General features: G+C 38.8%; 1 protein-coding gene across 4 annotated transcripts in view; it reads right to left on the bottom strand.

The window, feature by feature from the left end:
• HNF4G (hepatocyte nuclear factor 4 gamma) overlaps positions 1-18,565 on the bottom strand; it is a 70,623-nt gene extending 52,058 nt beyond the window's left edge. For 2 of the 4 annotated variants that reach the window (XM_032222783.1, XM_032222785.1), the window contains exon 1: positions 18,321-18,565. The gene's annotated coding sequence lies outside the window, so the exon portion shown is untranslated. The remainder of the gene's footprint in view (positions 1-18,320) is intronic. The other 2 variants (XM_032222782.1, XM_032222784.1) reach the window with 2 other exon arrangements.
• Positions 18,566-18,801: the final 236 nt, after the last annotated feature.

Below are 18,801 nucleotides of genomic sequence, written 5' to 3'. Positions count from 1 at the left end.
TTATTATTGTGAAGGAAAGTCTGTGCAAAGCAGCACTTATTTGAGAAGGTTGTGTAAATATAATATGCATAAAATGTGCTTCTATGAGAAAAAAAGGATATTGCAGATATTTAGGAAAATTGCATAGGAAAAACCTATTAGGCAAAGGTATGCGCAAAATCCATATATCAAAACCTGCAGATACCCCCAAACACTTGATGCTATGACTGATTCACTGAAAACAGAATGAAATAGTATGAAACATTAGCACTACATATGGCACTCAGACTCAGTACATTTATTTCTACTTCCCTATCCAAAGCAGAGCCTCTACAAAAAGATATGCCTAGTTCAATGTTCCTTGGTATTTTGGCAACTTTAAGTTGCATTGAGACCAACTTCCATAATTTCTTAGTCAGCCAATTCTGGAAGTTGAAATACACACATCTTAAAGTTGCCTAGTTTGAGAAATACTGATCTAGTTGATACATAAAGCCCCCTAGCAAAAATGAATCTACCTTCATCTTCCAAGATAACTAACTTCATTGCTGAAGTGGTGTAACTGTTTCCTAAAGTTTAACTGAAATTTACTTTTTTCTTAACTAGGTCATTAACATCTAGACCAGGGGCATCAAGCTCGATTTCAGTGAGGGCTATATAAGGGTTGTGTTTGACCTTGGTGGGCTGAGGTGGGTGTGGCCATGGTGGGCATGGCTCTCGACGTCACTTGTGTTGGGGGCGCCTATGGTGGCCCGAGTGCTCTGCCATGGAAAACAGGCTCCTGAGCTCCGTTTTCAGCTTGATGGTCTCTGCCAGAGAAAAAGGAATGTACCATCCATGGCCCTCATGAGCTCCATTTTAGCTGCTTCGGCTTCCTGCATCCTTCTGCCAGTGAAAATGGAGCTTGGGAGTGCTGCTTGCAGTCCTCATGAGCTCCATTTTCAGCTGCAATGGCCTTCTGAAAACACAGTTGGGAAGGCCTTTCCGACCTCCATTTCCACTGGCAGAGGCACCAATCCTTCACTGTTTCCAGGGCAGCCCTGTGGGCCAGATCTAAGTACCCCATGGACCAGATCCAGCCTTCAGGCCTTGAGTAAATCCTAAGTCAGCTCCCTGACCTAGATTAAATCTATTGAATTTCTTCCTGCTATGCTATACTATGCTATCCTCCAAGTTTCTTTCGTATGTTTTAATCCTCCTTGAAGTACAGCATCCAGAATCAGATCTGGAGATGAGACTAGGTACCATAGGAAGAAATATTATTATTTAATATATTATCTAGCAAAATAAAATTCAATGTAAAGAAAAGTGAAGTGTTACACTTAGGCAAGAAAAACCAAAAGTACACATATAGACTGGGTGAAACCAGGTTTAATAGCAGTAACTATGATAGAGATCTTAGAGTCTTAGTGGACAACCAGCTAAATATGAACCAGCAGTGTGTGGCAGCCAAAAAAGCCAATGCAATCCTAAATTGCATTAATAGAGGGATGGCGAGGTGTGAGGTGATTTCCAGAACTTTATTCAACAGGTTTAACAGCAACAACTATTCAGGACTCACGCGTGGGACAGCGCCGCCTGACAGCTATTTATATGGATAGCTGTCAGGCGGCCAGCCAATGGGAGAGGCGCAATTCTCCCACCGGCAGCCAACCGTGCCTGGACCAATCAGGTTGCGGCAGGGGGTGGCTTGGCTGCTGGCTGAGTCAGGAGGACGCAACACAATCAAGATCAAGTGAGGTACTAATAGCACTCTATAAAGTTTTAGTAAGACCACACCTAAAATACTGCATCCATTTTTGGTCGGCACACTATAAAAAAGATGTTGAGATTCTAGAAAAAGAAAAGCAACCAAGTTGATTAGGGGAATGGAGACTAAAATATATGAAGAAGGATTACAGAAACTGGGCATGGCAAGCCTATTGAAGAGAAGGACCACGGGAGACATGATAGAAGTGTTCCAATATTTGAAGGGCTGCCACAGAGAGGAAGGCGTCAAACTATTTTTCAAGGCATCCAAAAGCCAGACAAGGAATAATGGATGGAAGTTAATTAAGAAGTGATTCAACCTAGAAATAAGGAGAAATTTTCTGACCGTGAGAACAATCAACCAATGGAACAGCTTGCCTTTGGAAGTTGTGGGAGCTTCATCACTGGCGGCTTTCAAGAAAAGATTGGACTGCCATTTGTCAGAAATGGTGTAGGGTCTCCTGCTTGGGCAGGGGATTCGACTAGCTGACCCACAAAGTCCCTTCAAACTCTGTTAATCTGATGTTAGATCTGATACAGCATCCAGAACCAAATCTGGAAACGCGGCTAGGTACCACAGGAAGAAATATTACTGTCCAAGTCTAGTTATTGGCAACTCTATTTTACTAATCCAGCCAATTCTGTACACTTGATAAATTTAGAAAGGAAAATCAAGGTATGCCCATCACTTTGATTATTATAGCATAAAGTCAGACGGGGCCACATGGCCATTAAATCCAACCTTCTGCTCATTGCAGGAATCCAAATTTAAGCTTCCTTTGCAAATGTCTATTCAGATTTTGCTAGAAGATGTCCCACTAATGAGGCAGGGGAATCAACTGTCAAGCTGCTCTTACTATTAGAAAGTTTTCCTTAATTTATTATCGTGATTCCATGACCTGTACTCTGGAATGAGGGGTTCGTATAATTGAAGAGTAGCCATATATCTTCCCTCATTTGTCCTTTATGAAGGAAAGAAATGAAATGCTACCAATCAAACATCATGAGACGAATTGCTACAATGTTTCATACACAATGCTTCCCAGTTGGCTCCTACAATCAAAATGAATGCCTTGTGAAGTACATATGTCTTGTCATATCCCAGTTAAAATCTGAATATTATTTACAGTATTTACAGTATTCAAAATATTTAGTTAGTTAGTTAGTTTGTCACTCATGTACAAGATAACAGGAATAAGAGGAAACATGAATAAGAACACAGGAAAGGGGTACAAATAAATGGGGACATTAGGATAGGAAAGATAGGCATGCTGGTGCACTTATGCTAATCATAATTATGTTAATCAGCTCACTGATATATACTTAAGTTGTTTATCTGGAACAATCTAATAAGTCTCACTTTCAGAGCTCTTAGAACATGTGTCTGTGTCTGACCTGCACGCTCCTGTGGTAAAGTAGAGACTTGTTTCACTCCTATACTAAGTGCTGGACTGAAATGCAAATAAGAATAACAGCATTCCTGTTTGCTTAGCAAATAATCAGTCCAGAAACTTTGCAACATATTTATTTTCCAGTTTCAAGTATATGTGTATGTGTATGAGAGACAGAGAGGTAGAGGAGGAAACTTGGTGGAAATAGTTTTGGGACCCTTGGCACATTAGAAGCCCTCAAATTTTAGACTGTCCAAAAGATAGAATGCAAACCTTAAGAAAAATCAGAAAAAATAACCTATAGCCATGAAAATAAAGTTAAATGTTTAAGTTTCTGTAGAATTGAAACTGGCAATAAGGCAATATAAATGGATTTAAAACCTAGAGATAAACTTCATCTATTTTGTTCCATTACATTCATCATCAAAATATTAACAGTAGTCGGTTGTTGGCAGACTTAAAAAATACAGCCTTCTATATTGTTTATACACATATATTTACATATCCATATCTTTCAGGAACAATTTGAAGATACCAAACCAAATCATAAGCCATTTTTCACAATTAATATACAACTGGAATATTTGGGGAAAGTAGGAACTAGCTGGGTTCATTACTGCCATGGAAATAAAGCAGGACAAAGTGGACAACCTGTCCCTCAAAAGCTTCTGGTTGTTGGTGCTGAAGGTTCTGAAATTATGGTTCGCATGATGGCCTAAAACTACTTTGTGATCCGTCCTAAGATCCTAAGACGCAGAGGGCCAGCCTAAAGTTTCTTTTACTCTTGCTCCTCAGAAGTTACAAAGGGCAGGCAGCTAGCTCACAGTATTTTAAAATCTCAAGGGCTGCCATGTCATGTTGTGAAGTAAATCTCATACAATTCATCACCCAAGTTGGAGGAAAATAGTTTGAAGCTCAAAAATAATGAATTCTGTCATTTCCAATAGAAGTGTGAAGGGAGAATTATGAATGAACCTTTTAAAAATACGTGTGTGCAGGGAGATTGCCCTTCTACGAAATGAAAGCAGCACGCTTGTGTTTAAATGGCCCAATCCTGAATCCGAGACCTTTCGCTTTCAATTAACTTAAATTGACAATTGGAAAAGGGTTGAAAATGTAGCCTGGCTCTTTCAGTTTGATAGATTTCAGCTTTGACATTATATGTGTTATTCCAACCTGAATTTAACTTTAAGGGGGGAAAAGGAAGAAAGAAAATGTAAAGTGAAAACCTGATTCGATCGCAGTGATTGAATTATATTTTAAAATATCTACAAAATACCCAAAAATTTAGCACACTTGTGTTTTGCTTTTGATGTATCCACCTGTCAATTATGGCAGTTATGTTATCATATCAGAATTTCACAATAATAATGCATTCATGACCCAACCTTGAGAATATTTACTTAGATTTGTGTACTACAAAGTTCAGTATGGGCATCTGGTGTTCATCAAATTGAACTTTAAGTTTTAATATAAAATATAACACAAATAAAATGAGAATGCTATGTGTTCCTTTGTTTAAAGAATGGCATTTTATGTTAGAGTGATAACGTTCTAGGAAAATTCACCTATCAGCCAAACAATAACAATCCTTTCATCCTGTAGGGTTGTGCATAAGCACTGGAATAAAGTAGCTACATGAACAATAAATCAGGTAGCAACAAGAATTGGCTTCATAAAGCAGATACTGGATATGCAACCCTGCTTTTACTTCATGCTTAATGTCACTGTAATAGGGAACAACTTCTACCTGTTATTTCAGCTTAGTTGCGATGCAAGGATGGATTCTCATACAGGCTTCACTTAAACAAGATGTCAGAAAGAAATTAATCATCATTTAAAACTGCAAACCTACCTATAAAATTACCATTAATACTACTAAAAAAATAAAGTTAAAAGATCAATGAGCCAAAACATTGTGAAGCAAGCAACTTAGCATCCAAAGCCTTCCTTTCAATTGCTTTTATGTGAGCGGATAAATCACATTCTTTGCTGCTCTCAGGTCCAAAGTTGTAATCTTAGACTGACCGAAAATTCATATTATATAGACTGGAGTTTAAATTATTAGTAATATATATGGAGAGACAGTGTGTGAAAGAGAGAGAGAGATGTCTGAGTGAACCAATAGATACTGTATACATAGATTTTCAATAAATTCCTGACAAATCCCTCATTAAAGACACTGAGCAAATTTAGCTACCATGGCCTAAGAGGACAAGGACTCTCCTAGATTGTCAACTGCTGTCATCTTCTTTCTCACTAAGTTGGAATCACACAAAAAATTAAAATTTATCTGACCAATTGTTTACCAATGTAGGCTTATAAATATATAAATAAAAATCAATCAATCAATCAACATTACCAATGATAATTGGGACTGGGAACTCCATTGGTGCAGCTGCACCAATTTACAATGGCAGATCCAGAACAGTGGTGGGTTCCGGATCTCGGTGCAACTGGTACAGTGCAACAGGGCCCTGTGTTCACCACATGAACAGGTGCAGCACATGTGCAGCACACATACACACACGTGCAGCACGCACATGCATCCTTACCTCCTGTGATACCTCCGCAATGCCCCAGCTGCTCGGCGGAGCGTCGCACAGGCGCCGTACACTCCATGCACGTGTGTAGACACACTGAAGAGCTCAAATACAGGTAAGGAGCATGGGCAGGTGGATGGGCCCTCCAGAGCACCATACCGGAAAGGTACCCAGTGCTCCCAGCAGACACCAGTACGCCCATACCGGGTTGTACTGCCTGCAACCCTCCACTGATCGAGCAGTCCCAGTTGCCAAATCCAATGTGGTCACAGCCTCTTCTAGTTAATGACTGCCATTTCCAATCTACTGCCAGGTTTCCCATTGACTCTGCTTTTCAGAAGCCAGCAATGAAAGTTGTATATGGCAATCACATGATCATGGTTATGCTGTGATACCATAATAGTAGGCTGGATGCCAAGATCCTGAATCATGATCATGTGATGGCCATAACTATGCAGACCTGCCTTAAATCCCCCTTATTCATAACTTGCAATGCTCGCTGAACAAGTGGACATTAAGTGAGGACTAGCTGTACTGTAGAAAAATCCAAGAACTATGATAAAAATTCCAGCTTGCTGTTTCTCAAGTACAAGTTCTATTATAGTGAAATCCAAGTTCAAATTTCTGCATATTTTCTCTTGCTTAAGCTATGAAATAGGCTGAACTGCTTTTCCTTTGATGGAAAATCCAGTTTTCATCAGTCTTTAGTTTGGGTATTAGCAGAATCTTATATCAGGTCATTTTTCTCTATATAAATATTAACTGCCATGACTGCTAATAGAACAAGAAATTGGAATAAACAGATAATTCTCAGATTGGTGAGTTATGCAAAATGGAAGGCTGAGTTCAAGTGTTTTTAACTTGCATATAGGCAACCTGGAATTAGAGCTGAGCCCTGAAGTGGCCGTATTTGCATTGGGTACCAAACTATTCAAAGTGGAAAAAGTAAAAGAGGAATTGTGCAAGAACCCTAAAAAATCTCTCCTAATGAGTAGACTTTTAAATGGCAAATGCAATCTCTGTTAGCATAAAAATTGCAGATTTTGCCTATACATTAATGAGATGGGATTCTTGAGTCAGGGTGGACATCTCACTGAAAATGTCAACCAATGTGCAGCTCTGGTAGAAATCAATGCTTAGAATCATTAGAAAAGAAACTAAAAAACAGGCTCACTGATACAATAATGTTCTTTGCAACTCTGTAGTGAGTACATACTTGACCTGGGTACAAATTCAGTTACCACATCAAAAAAAAGAAAAGGAGCAAAAATATACAAAAATAGGGGGTGGCGTGGCTTCTTTATTTATTTTATTTTAAAAAACTATGGCAGCAACTGGAGTTTTTCTGTTTGAAACAAAGGAAGGTAAAGAAATATGACAAAAGTGCTATATTTAAAATCACATATAGGTTAGATGATACAAATAATTTTCTCTTACAATATTAGAATACTGAGTCATTCTCTACACTGCCATTATTTTTTACCAAGTGTATATTCATTGCTAGTAGCTACGTTAACAACAACCAGTTTGTATGGTTTTAAAGGGAGACTGGATATATTCAGGGAGGATCAAACTATCAATAGCCCCAGCGGTGGGTTCCTACTGGTTCGGACCGGTTCAGCCAAACTGGTAGTGGTTTGGCAGCCTGGGTTGCTGGAACCGGCAGCGACCCAGATCTGCCACATCCCCGAACCAGTTCTCCTATGGGGCTGCCATCTTGATTTTTAGTTCTGTGCAAGCACAGACAACCTGTAATTGCACAAATTTATTTTTTCTTTTTTAACATTTTGCGCATGTACAGATCTATTTTGCACAAATGTGCATGCATGCATAGTGTGTGTCTAGTGTGCGTGTGTACATGCAAAATTTTTGCATGCACCAAACCGGCAGTAATACAGATAGCAACCCACCCCTGAATGGCCCCTAAAAATAATGTATTTTGAATTCTTGACTCTATCTCTTCTTCTTTTACTGCACATGCTTCTTAAGTACTTTTATGTATCCCATTTCTGCTACATTCAACTTACTTTCTGCTTCTCTTTATCCAAATTCTGAACTATATATAACAAAGTAAGCAAAATAACACTCTTAAACACAGTAATTTTCTCTTTCAATAAACATACATCCCTTACAAATACTACATTTTTTATTCTGTAAAATGTTTCCATTGATTGTCTATCTCTAATAAACATTGAACTAAAGTATTCATGTTTTTCTATTTGCTGTTGTTATTATTGTTGTTGTTTTGTTGTTTTTTGTTTTTACCTGCAATCCTTTCTTCAATTTTTCCTGACAACTACCTTGGACTTTCACATATTAATTTTTAGATCCTTACTCGTTGTTATGTCATCTAATCTCAATGCAAATCATTTGAGTTCTTAATCAACTCCACAGAGTATGCATATTTTTGCATTTCCAACTGATGTGTCTAATGTCATCACAAGCATTCTTACAATTTTCTATAAATACATTAAACAACCAAATGATATCACACATGCCTACCTTTTTACCTTATCTGTGTTGATTTACTAAGTATTCCATTTATCCTCACATATTATTCTCATTGCTTTCGGCAACCAATTTGCAAACCCCTATTATTTTTGCATTCTATTTGGCTACCTTTGTAGAAGAGAAATATTCTTCCAATCAACAGGCACAAATTTAGTTTTATTTAGAAACATGTTTAAAAAGCCAGTTATTCTATAAGGAAATCACATCAATGAATTAGCATTTGTCCAATTACATCAATCTTGAACCTTATTTTTTAATATTTTCAGATCAATTCTGACTTTTTTTTGAAGTTTGAAATACTTTTATTATTTTCCATTTTCATAACATATAAATCACATGTATACTATTACATAGCCAATATCATATTGTATTAAGTAAGAATTACATCTGTTCCTCTTGCCATCAACTCCCAGAAAGATAAAAAACAATTATTAGCTCTTCTGCTCTCCATACACCACTTTCTTCTGCCTCTCTCCTCCCCCTCCTTACCTCCTTTCTTCCCTCCATCATCCTTTCCTACTCTACTTCCCCTTCCTTTCTCCTTCTCCTCTCTCCTCATTCCACTCCTCCCTATTCTCATCTTCCCCCCATACCCTCTCTCCTATCCCTCTCTTCCTATCTTTCTTCTCTCCTCTGCTTCCCACTACTTCTTTTTCATATTTTTTCTTAACACATGAGCATTTTATGGCATGTCACTCAACATCTCACTGTCATTTCCTTGTCAAGCTATCCTTGAATCTATTTTCTAGTAATGTTGTCTGAATATAATTCAATTAAAAATGGGAACATAGTGAATACTACCTATTTACTCTGTACATCTAATCCATAGATTAGGATTTGTAATAAAATTATGCAATAATAAAATGCATTTTTAGAAATACTAAATGTTTCACAACTCTTTCTGGACTCTCTGAAACACTAGTCATAAAATGAGAAAGCAACAGCTTCTCAGCATAATGTTTAGTATATAGCTTTAATATAATTGTTGCAAAAATCCTCCCATTCCAAGTAACCTTATGAATTTTATTTGCATGCAAAACTATTGAATTGACTAGGATTTAGATACTCTGGTGGTATTTGAATATACATTTACCTGAGAGTATGTGGACTGGGATAAAAATTTGCAGCAATTCCTCTACTGGCAAGAACTACAATGCTATGCAGAATTAAGAGAGGCAACGCTTCCTGGAAGTCAGGAAAAATGTTTGGTGCAAACATTCTGAGGCTTGCCTGCATTTCTATTCTTAAGAAGGAATACAAAACCTCCAGCCCCAGTTTGCAAATCCCAAAGCCCTTCGAGATCCTGATGCCAAAATTCATGTGACCAAGCTGGAATAGAAAAAAAAAGTAGTGGAAAAAACATCATAAATAAGGATGGGAAGGAAGGCACAAATCTCGGTAGCAGAAAATAGTTTGACTCATATACATTAATCCATGCTGGGTTTTGTTTCAAATGTTTCCTAGAATGTATAGTCTAGTTCGCACAACACGCTAAGCTACAGTTTTTATTGTCATTGTTTGTTGACTCCATCCAGTCACCTCATTTTTTTTTTCACCTCAGTTTTTATAAGTAATCTGTATTGATTACAGCATCATTTATAGAATTCAGATTTCAAAAACTATGGTTTAAAAAGTGCTGGATTTGCACATTACATTTAGCCAGACCCAAAGAAATATGCATACATTTATTATTTGGCTCAGTATTCAGTATTAAACTGCAAGTTCAGTCTTTAAAATGTCTACCAGACCTGGGTTGACCAATCATAAAAAATCCTGGTGACCACCAGATAGTAGCAATGGGTCAGAGGTTTGTTTGTTCATTCGTTCATTCATTTATTTCCTTGCTGCCATATAGGTTTTGTCCAGAAACCTCCCATCTACCACTAAGACAGATAATAAAAAGCCTTCCTGGATAGGGAAATAAACCTGGACACTTCTTAAAAGTTATAAAATTATATTTGCATAGATAGATAAAAAGAAAAAGGAAGCCCTGTTAGAAAACAGAAAATCCCAATTAAAGTTATACATATGCCACTGTAACATCATCTATTGGTTGATCTGAAAATCAACAACTTCCCTTTATCTTAGTAATTCTGTTTCAGGAATCCATGAGTAAAATAAAGCAAGAAAAAAGCCTTTTTTAAAAAAAAAAAGTTTTTGAGTGACCTTCTTGAACAGCAGCTATGAAATTACAGCAGAATGGTATGTTATTACTGCCTTTCAAGAATTCAGCACACTTCTAAATGTAATGCAACCCTGTGAATAAACCATTATCATCTTCCATGCTAAAGAATGGAGAACAGAGGCTTCAAGATAATGGTTTGCCTAAGTCCACCTGGGGACCTCAGTAAAAAAGGAAAATAGACACTGCATAAATTCATAGTTAAAACATCCATCCTATGCTCCAATGTAAGGAGCATTTTTGGTGGCACTAAAGCTCTCTTTAAAACAGTATTTTTCATTGTACTGAATCAGGAAAGTCCAAAAATGTAGTCTAAGTCTAAAAAATGTTTAATATAGTTTAAAAATAAAGACCAACTCCCAAAATATAGATGCTCCAAAATCATAATCTGTCTGTATGTATTTTACCCTTGCATATTCTGCACCATAATTCTGTTCCTCTCCATCCACTAAAACCTGTTGAATCTCTGCTATATTCACTTGGCAATAAATCTCATTAAATTCTCTGGAATTTGCTTGTTCCCAACATTGTAGTGTTAGACTCTTCAATCAAATACTACCTCACTACATAGAAATAAATAAATCTCAATGCAACTGAGCTTTTTTATATAGGTGATACACTGAAGGTAATCTGCAGAACAAAACAAAAACAGGATAATGATTTAAATATACTTGAAGAATCCAGAAGAAATTCAGTACTACTTACCAGGGTGCTATTCCTACTAATGCTAGTGAATAGCATTAAAAAGTACATAGAAACTTTATAAATAAAATATTCCAAAATTTGGGATGCGATGTTCTAATGAGACTACTTTCATAATAGCTGTGTTTTTTGTGCAACAGAGTAACGTCTTACAACTGAATCATTGTTTATTAAATTAGTTAAGTAGCTTTAATTTCTACACCTTATGGAGTCACATTGGCCAATTGCCAAAATGAGAACGCCATGCCCTCCAAGTCTCTTCAGGAACCCTGAGAGTCTATGGCAGTGATGGCTAACCTTTTCCGGACTGAATGCCCAAAGTATGCACCTGAACCTCCAAAATGCAATGCGTGCACCGCCCCTGCTCATACACCCCGCCCCCCACATGCATCCTATCCCCCATGCATGTGTGCATCCCTCACATGTGCCCCGCACCCACTCATGCATGGCAGAGACCTGACAACCAACTGGCTGGCGGTAGGCGTACATGCATGTGCATGTGCACTGGAGCTGAACTGGGTGACATCTCACATGCCCACAGAGAGGTCACTGCATGCCATCTGTGGCACATGTGCTATAGGTTCACCACCACAGATCTATGGCCTTCTGACCATGCTACTAAAAATTGAAGGCATGGTTTCTGCTACTTTGAGGTTTGATAGTAGCGTAAAGTAGTAACACTTTCAGCAAAGTGGCATCAAAAAAACCCATAGGATTAAAACTTCCATCATCCCCTGCAGACTGAAAAGACAGAAGTTATAATCCAACACAGTGTTTCTCAACTTCAGCAGCTTTCAAGATACATAAATGTCAACTTCCAGAATGCTGTCTGGGGAATTCTGGGCATTGAGGTCCACATATCTTAAAGTTGCTGAAGTTGAGAAACTCCCGGCCCAACCTATCTTGAAGGACAACAATAACAGCCAATAACTGGCCAATAGCTTATTTCCCTCTACATATCACTTGGGATTTCATCCCACAGTAGAAAATGCAACCTTTATTTCTGTTAATTTGAAAGCAGATCAGCTCTTCCACGTTTACTCAGTGTTAAATGAGGAAAGACAATTTCTGCTTTCCTATCCCTAATCAAGTCTGATGAACATTGTGTGGGGGGGGGGGAGAGAGAAATGGTTCCATTTTCCAATTGCACAAGGCACAAAATGAAAGACAATGTTCTGAAAAAAATAGATGCATTGGGATCTTGTCCTATGCTTGATTTTTTTTTAATGTGTATGAGGTGTGCCTCAGGCAGAACTGTTGTGCATCTGTGAGACAGGAAGAAAGAGACAGGGAAGCAAGTAGTAAGCAATGAAAACAGCATCTAACTGTGGTGGTTTTTCCCCCCTTTCTCAAAGCTGCAGAGTGACAGAGGAATTATGGGAAGCAAGGAGGTTACAAAAGAACATTTCAAGTTTTTTCCATCTTAACTCCCTTTAAACACATTTTCAAAAGGCAACAAGAGGAAGAAGAGAAAAAGAGAATGGGATGATCAATAAAACATTCAAAACACCCTCCCCACAACTGACATTTTACCTGAATATTTCATAGTGTATAGTCTACTTTTGTGTCTGTTGATGTTACATGAAATGCAAAATCATCTTCTGGAGGAACAAACCAAACTAAACCCAGTAGGACTTGCTTCTGATCAATCATATACAAGAATGGGTTTTATCTACAAGGAGTTTAGAACTCCAGATTCCTCAGAAATAGGTGACTATATGAATAAAAGACATTATTACTGGAGAACCAGGAATTATTTTTTCATGTCATCAGTTCTAAATTCCAAATACATTTAATTCAAAGTAAATTCCATTAATACAGTAATAACGAAGTATTCCTCCAAATGTTTATTCAGAGTTCCTCTATTTTCAACTTATTCTTTCACGTTCAGGAATTTTCTAGACATGCTTATTACACTGTGTATCTATACAGAGTTACCAACATGCCACATGAGATCCAGAGTCTTTCTTGGGCAAAGTTGCTTGGTCAGTTTTATAAAAGACAGTATCCCTTTTCTCATTGCAATACTGAGTAATAGTACTGTGGTAACTTTACGCCACTGACGGCTAACCTTTTTGTCATTGCGTGCTGAAAGCGTGCGGGCACACGCGACAGCACGGGCACGGATGCCCACACCTGTAATGCAATGCGTGCGCTGCACCTCCTCTGTGCTCCCCACCCCCTCGCATGCTCGTGCCTGCATGTGCTGCCCCCCCCCCCGCGCATGCACAGCAAAGATCTGAAAATCACTGGCCGGTGGGAGGTGCATGTGCATGCACGGTGGAACTGAGCTGTCCTTAAGACAGAAATAGTTCCGTAAGCAAGCTGGTGTTTCTTCCAGAAGCTGGACAAGTTGTCACTCAGTCCAGAAAGAGAATATCATCAGATGGCAGGTGGTTGTGGAAAGGGTGCAAAAATAGGGTACTGTAGAGGCACGTTATGATTTAGATTAGATCAGGAAGTGGATAATAATCACTTAATACAGCAGGTGTGGTGCACATAATGCATGAGGACTGTGCTGAATTTGAAGAGTTGGGGGGGGGGGGTTGTTTATTTATTTATTTATTATTTATTCATTTATTTATTAGAATTTGCAAACAAAAAACAAAAATGAGAACAAGAATAAAAGAATAAAAATATAATAACAGGGACAATTGGCACGTTAGTGCACATACACACCTCCTTCTACTAACAACCACTTAAGTATGAAGTAAGGTCCATGGAAGACAATTTGTGACTGAAACTGTGAAATTTGTAGCTGAGAAAACTGAATCAGGTAGAGCATTCCAGAGTTTGACAACTCTGTTACAGAAATCATATTTTTTTACAGTCAAGTTTAGAACGATTTACATTGAGTTTAAAGCAGTTTTTCGCATGCGTATTATTGCAATTACATGATAAAATGTCATTTATAGGTAAAGCATTACTACGTATAATTTTGTATGCAATATCTAGGTCTGGCCACAAGTGAGACAATTCTAAGTTATCCAAAGAATCCAAGAATTTCAAGCCTAGTAGCATAGGGAATTCTATGGTGTACAGAAGAGTGCAAGACTTTTCTTGTGAAGAACATCTAAACCCGCTCGATTGTACTGATGTCAGATATATGGCGGGGATGCCAAACTGTTGAACAATATAACACTGGTCTAGCTAATTAGCAACGTTTCCAGAAAAAAAGCTTCACAAAATTAAATTTACAACTCTTACTGCTTTTTTTTTAGCAATGCTGTTAGTGAACTTTGAAGCATAAATCATCAGAGATAAGTGCACCTACGGTAGGTCCTTGAAAAAGTGAGTGTCATCTGCTAGATCAATTCCACCTAGCTTATACTTGACATTCTGATTACATTTACCAATATGTAGGACAGAGCATTTATTAATCAAAATTTGAAGTTGCCAAATTTGTGGCATAGTCGAGATCACTTTGCAACAGCAGAATTATCTGTAGTATTGAATAATTTTACATCATCAGCAAAAGGGACGCAATTGCTTTTAAGTTGATCACACAAATCATTGATATAGAGCAGTGGTAGTCAACTTGGTCCCTACTGCCCACTAGTGGGTGTTCCAGCTTTCATGCTGGGCGGTAGGGGTTTGCTGTAACTCTGCTTTATACATTTTATAAAGTAAAGTTACTTCCCTACTTTATAAAACAACATTACCGTGGAACCGGTTAGAAAATTTACTACTAACAGAGATACAAAAGTGGGCAGTAGGTATAAAAAGGGTTGACTACCCCTGATATAGAGCAAGAAACGTGTGGAACCGAAAATACTGCCTTGCAGAACACCATTGTTAACTGATTTAGGTTTAGACAGCGAGTTCCCTATTCTGACTGTCTGCAGTCTATTAGACAGGAAAACAGCAATCTACTTGTGCAAAGGTCAAGAAATGCCATAAGTTTAATTCAGTTTATCATGTACTTCTGTAATAAAACCCTTACAAAAATCTATGTACCATATTTTCGGAATATAAGAGACACCCAAAAGAGGGTGAAAATCTGGGTGTGTCTTATACCTGAATACAGCATTTTTGGCCTACTGAAACGCCGTCCCCTTTGCAAGCCTCCCAAAGCCTCTGCATGCTCTTTTTTTTTTTTTTTTTTTTTTGCAAAAAAAGGGGTTTGCAATGCAGGGGTAAAGGGTTTGGGAAGCCTTCAGAGTGCAAAACTTTTTTTTAATTTACCTCTTCAAAAATCATGGTGCATCTTATACTCTGAAAAATATGGTAAATTGCATCTACAGCTTACCTTGATCAAGACATATAGTCCAGATGTTTTACAGTGCAAAAGTTGTAAATTACAGGATGAGTTTTTCCTAAAGCCAAACTGTTTGTCAAACAGTAACTTGTTTGTCTTTAAGTGGTGAACAATGGATTGGTTTATAATTGATTCCATAACTTTGCATGTAACACAGCACAAAGAGATTGGTCTAGATTCAACCTTTTTAAAGATTGGTATAAACTATAGCTGATGACCATAGATCAGGCAGAGAACTAGTTCAAAACAATACTTCAAAAATGTACACAAGGTTCAGGTAGGACAGTAGGAAGCTTTTTCAGGAAAAAAAAAGCACATAATTCATCTGGTCCTGTGGATAGGGATAGTTTTAGATTACCATAATGCTAATTCAACATTATCTACTGTAAATTTAATATTCAGCAGTTTGTGGTTCAACTTGTGAATGGGGGACTGCAACCATTGCTATCCACAAAAACTGAACTAAAACTGTATTGAATAGATTGGCCTGACCAACATTGTCATTACAATCAACCTCTTTTAGAGGTGGAATGACTTGTAAATTTCGAGTTAACAAAGTTATAAAAGTCTCACTAGAGTTTTGAGTTGAACAGCTTTTCTTCCTGTTTGCAGAAATAATTGGTGCATTCATGTTTAATTGGACGACATAAGGCCTTGTAAGTGGCTTTTGAAGTTTTTAAAATTGTTTTATACATATTTCATGGCCTAACCACAGTTTACCTATTTCCTATCTTGAAACTGTACTTTGTGCTTTCAACAATATTATGAAAAAGGACCCAGATGGCTGAGGAATCACAGGATGGGAACCCCTGATTCTGAGGTACTGCAATTCCCACCATATGCCTTCATTGTCCATGGGAATTAGGACAATGAAACTGAGGTCAACAATATCAAAGAGGTAGGACCTACCCATTGCTCATTCCTTATCTAGAATGGGACGCTCACCTTTAAAACTCACATACTTATGCTATAAACTTGTTGTGACAAGAACAAGCAGAGAATACCGCTCTAAGATCTCGAGGGCCTTAAATGAAGGTTGAATCAAAATAAAGAGAAATACCAGGCTAAAAGAAGAGGACTTAATGAAAGGTATTTGACAATGGCATCTGCAGGGCCTTTTTATCATCTACTCTTTCATCCATCTCCTTTAAATAATTCATATACTACATCAATATAGCACCCCTTAAGTATCCTGGGACAAACCTCTAGAAGTCGTTTAAGAGTTACATTGAAGATAATGTATACTGGGTATTAATATTCTAGTTATCCTTAAAAAGCAGTTGATAAGACTTGGAGCCAACTCACTTTTTTTTGTAACTAGAAGACAAACAGGAAGAGAAAAATAATCAGTTTTGCTTTTACTATTTTGGGAAATAAATGTAACCAAAAAGTATGTGAGTGGGAGGTAATGAAATACACTGATTTGAATGATCAGCCATTTTGGGCTACAGGTAGTTCTGAATGGTGAAAAACAATATCTTTAGTTATTGCTTTAAATATATAATTGTTTTAAAAATATATTGTTTTAAATAATCTTATAATTGCTTTTTAAAACCATAATCAGACAGCAAGGAGGTTCATGCAAATGTGCTATCATGTATAGAAGTAACTTGATAGAATTAATCAAACTCTGAAAGATCTGCATGTCAAAATAATCATTTATGAAAAGGGTTTATTTTGGATAACTTTAGATCCACCAAATGTAATGGTCCCTCACTTTTTCTTCCTCAATTGTCAGTGCCTTTATTTATTTAGACCTCTTTGCCCTAAATATGGGGCTGCAGAATCTTAATTCTAAAACGAGTGCAAGGAGTATGCAGGATTATACCACCACCTGCTATATATCCAAGCAGCATTTAGTAAATTCAGAAAATGAAATAGATATACAACAATGAAGCCGAAATCTGGAAACAAGGCCCAAACCAGGGGCAGGACAATGCATACCGGAATACTAAGGTTAAGGTTAAGGTTCCCCTCGCACATATTGTGTGTCATTCCCGACTCTAGTGGGTGCTCATCTCCATTTCAAAGCCGAAGAGCCAGCGCTGTCCGAAGACATCTCCATGGTCATGTGGCCGGCATGACCTAAATGCCGAGGCGCATGGAACGCTGTTACCCTCCCCCAAAGGTGGTCCCTGTTTTTCTACTTGCATTTTACTGCTTTTGAATGGGCATAAGCGGGGGCAAGTAACGGTAGCTCACTCTGTACACAGTACTAGGGATTCAAACTGCGAACCTTTCTGATAGACAAGTTCAGTGTCTAGCCACTGAGCCATTGGCCCCTAACAGAACACTAAGAGGCAACATTTGTTGCAGGATCTCAGGTAGAGGCAAGCACAACTGTATTATTCTTTCCTAACCACAGTGCAATTTACAGTGAGTTGGGGAAACGCCCTGAGAATAACTAGAAATCTCTGCACTGTTGAGGAAGCTGCCTAAATCATGGGGCAACCTCTCCTTAACAGTCTACTCCAGTGTTTCCCAACCTTGGCAACTTGAAATGTCCGGACTTCAACTCCCAGAAGACATTTCAAGTTGCCAAGGTTGGGAAACACTGATCTAGTATGAAACACTTCCCACCGGAAGTGGATAAAGTTATCGGGGTGGCGGGGGAGCTCCCCAAAACTTGTTTTAAAAACCCAAGTGACTTAAAACTTCTTTCAGTATAAAAGAGCAGGTATTTTCTGAGAGAGAAGCGGATCCAACCCCTTCTAGCCAGAAAGGGAAGCAAGAGCCGGCTGCCTTCGTTCCCTAATAGGAGGCTGCAGTGAGTCCCGCCGTTTCAAGACCCTGGGTAGGCTAGGCTAGGCAAAGCAAGCTCTCGTTTCTTTCTCGTCTTGTCACCGCCGAGCAGTCCGGCAGCGAGAGGCACTGGAAGCTCCGCCGGCTCCCAGCTGGACCAGAAAGGCCTCGTAGTTCCGGGCAAGGCGAAGGCGCCGGCGCGAAGGCGGCCAAGCTCTGCTCTCGTCTTTCTATGAGAGGCGCCGGCGGAAATAAAAACTTACCTGGCGGGGCGAAGCAGCTTAGAGACGCCTGAGGAGCATTATCCGCGCTTCCTCCCCCTCCGTTTCCCACGGCGGGCCTTTGGCTTTCGCTCGCCCAGCCACCGAGCGCAAATCTATCCCGGAGGAGGGAAGGAAAAAATAAATAAAAATAGGAACCAGGCTTAATGGCGACGGGGCCCCAGCAGGCGCTTTCAGATCGATTTACTAAACAAACTGAAACGTGGGTGGGGATGTTAAACAGTAACTAGGCGCACACGGAAAACTGAAAGTTTTTTTGCTTTCCCGCACGTCGGCTGGGCCTCAGTTTCTTATGCCGGGAGCCATTCCCCCCCCCCTTCCCCCCTCCCCCACGGACGAGCTCCTGTCCGCCTTGTGCTCGACGTTGAGCCTCGCCTGGGCTGGAAAATCCAGCGGTTCTGTGCTTAGACGGAGTAGAACCTCTCTCCAAGGGCTGCCAAGCGACGCAGGTGGGAGAGGGTTA

Source organism: Thamnophis elegans, chromosome 8 (assembly GCF_009769535.1).
Source record: "Thamnophis elegans isolate rThaEle1 chromosome 8, rThaEle1.pri, whole genome shotgun sequence".
Classification (NCBI taxonomy): domain Eukaryota; kingdom Metazoa; phylum Chordata; class Lepidosauria; order Squamata; family Colubridae; genus Thamnophis; species Thamnophis elegans.
This window is presented reverse-complemented; position numbering and strand designations above follow the sequence as displayed.